Raw genomic sequence first — 2500 nt, forward strand, 5'->3', positions numbered from 1 at the left:
ACGCGCCCAGGCGGAAAAGAGGCGCCCAGGCGAAAAGGCGCCAGGGCGCCCAGGCGGAAAAGAGGCGCCCAGGCGGAAACGAGGCGCCCAGGCGAAAAAGAGGCGCCCAGGCGAAAAAGAGGCGCCCAGGCGGAAAGGCGCCAGGGCGCCCAGGCGGAAAAGAGGCGCCCTGGCGTAGGCGCCCAGGCGCCAAAAGAGGCGCCAGGCGAAAAGGCGCCAGGGCGCCCAGGCGGAAAAGAGGCGCCCAGGCGGAATGGCGCCAGGGCGCCCAGGCGGAAAAGAGGCGCCCAGGCGAAAAAGAGGCGCCCAGGCGGAAAAGAGGCGCCCTGGCGTAGGCGCCCAGGCGCCAAAAGAGGCGCCAGGCGAAAAGGCGCCAGGGCGCCCAGGCGGAAAAGAGGCGCCCAGGCGGAATGGCGCCAGGGCGCCCAGGCGGAAAAGAGGCGCCCAGGCGAAAAAGAGGCGCCCAGGCGGAAAGGCGCCAGGGCGCCCAGGCGGAAAAGAGGCGCCCTGGCGTAGGCGCCCATGCGCCAAAAGAGGCACCCAGGCGAAAAGGCGCCAGGGCGCCCAGGCGGAAAAGAGGCGCCCAGGCGGAATGGCGCCAGGGCACCCAGGCGGAAAAGAGGCGCCCAGGCGGAAAAGAGGCGCCCTGGCGTAGGCGCCCAGGCGCCAAAAGAGGCGCCAGGCGAAAAGGCGCCAGGGCGCCCAGGCGGAAAAGAGGCGCCCAGGCGAAAAAGAGGCGCCCTGGCGGAAAAGAGGCGCCCTGGCGTAGGCGCCCAGGCGCCAAAAGAGGCACCCAGGCGAAAAGGCGCCAGGGCGCCCAGGCGGAAAAGAGGCGCCCAGGCGGAATGGCGCCAGGGCACCCAGGCGGAAAAGAGGCGCCCAGGCGAAAAAGAGGCGCCCAGGCGGAAAAGAGGCGCCCTGGCGTAGGCGCCCAGGCGCCAAAAGAGGCGCCCAGGCGAAAAGGCGCCAGGGCGCCCAGGCGAAGAGGCGCCAGGGCGCCCAGGTGGGAAAGAGGCGCCCAGGCGAAAAGGCGCCAGGGCGCCCAGGCAGAAAAGAGGCGCCCAGGCGAAAAAGAGGCGCCCAGGCAGAAAGGCGCCATGGCGCCCAGGCGGAAAAGAGGCGCCCTGGCCAGGCGGAAAAGAGGCGCCCAGGCGGAAAAGAGGTGCCCAGGCGAAAAAGAGTCGCCCAGGCCGAAAGGCGCCATGGCGCCCAGGCGGAAAAGAGGCGCCCACGCGAAAAGGCGCCAGGGCGCCAAGGCGGAAAACAGGCGCCCAGGCGGAAAGGTGCCAGGGCGCCCAGGCGGAAAAGAGGCGCCCAGGCGCGTGGGGGGCAAGGCGCCAGGCGCCAGGCACGCGCGGAGGCAAGGCGCCAGGCGCAAGGCGCCACGCGCGCGCGCGCGTGGGGGGCGAGGCGCAAGGCGCCACGCGCGCGCGCGCGTGGGGGGCGAGGCGCCAGGCGCCAGGCGCCGGGCGCGCGTGGGGGGCAAGGCGCCAGGCGCCGGGCGCGCGCGTGGGGGGCGAGGCGCCAGGCGCCAGGCGCCGGGCGCGCGTGGGGGGCAAGGCGCCAGGCGCCGGGCGCGCGCGCGTGGGGCGCCAGGCGCCTGGCGGGCGGGCGCCCCCAGGAAGGGGTGCTGGCGCGCGATGGGGTTGCGCCCGTACGGACCGTGTGACAGTACAGACACTTTGGCGAAACCTCCTGCCCGAAGCGATTTTAGGCGTTCGGCTAGGTAGGTGACCCGGTTTTTTTCGCGTTTCTCGGCCGCTAGCCCCTTTTTTCGCGTTTTCGTGCGCGCGCCCCTCTTGACCTCGCACGCGCGCCGCGCGTCGCGTCCTTGTCCTTGTCCGCGTCCGCGTTCGCGTGTGTCGGCGATCACGGGCCCCGTGCATGGCTCGTCTCTGTGGACCATCGCCCCGCTCTTGTCCCTCTTTCGTGTTTGTGTGGCGCCCCGCCCCGTGCACCATTGCCGGCTGGCAGCAAGGTGCCTAGCCCCCCTTGCCGCCAGGCCTGTCCACCCCAAGGTGCTAAAGCCGCCAGGCACCTGTGCCGCCGAACCGTGCGTCCGTAAGCCGCTGCACGTGCGGCGGCCGGCCATGCCCGTGCTATTGACCCTGTGTGACAGTACAGACACTTTGGCGAAACCTCCTGGCCGACGGGGTTTTTGCGCCCACCTAGGTAGGGCGACCCCTTTTTTTTCGTGTCGCCTGTCCGTGTGTCCCTTTTTCGCCTTTTTCGGGTTCGTGTTTTCGTGTGCCGCCAAAAGCAAGCCCTGCGCTCGTCCCGTCCCGCTTGACCCGTGCATCCGCCGGTGCTGGCCTGCAAAATGCCTGTGAGCGACGCACGTGACCAGCAGCCCAGGCGAGTGTGCACGGGTGGCAGGCGAAACGGGCGTGCGTGTCGCCAGTGTGTATGTCCCTTTTTCGCCTTTTTCGGGTTCGTGTTTTCGTGTGCCGCCAAAAGCAAGCCCTGCGCTCGTCCCGTCCCGCTTGACCCGTGCATCCGC

Source organism: Aristolochia californica, unplaced genomic scaffold (assembly GCF_029961685.1).
Source record: "Aristolochia californica isolate CCGP_79_NKW_82.1479 unplaced genomic scaffold, dmAriCali1.0.hap1 SCAF_211, whole genome shotgun sequence".
Taxonomy (NCBI): domain Eukaryota; kingdom Viridiplantae; phylum Streptophyta; class Magnoliopsida; order Piperales; family Aristolochiaceae; genus Aristolochia; species Aristolochia californica.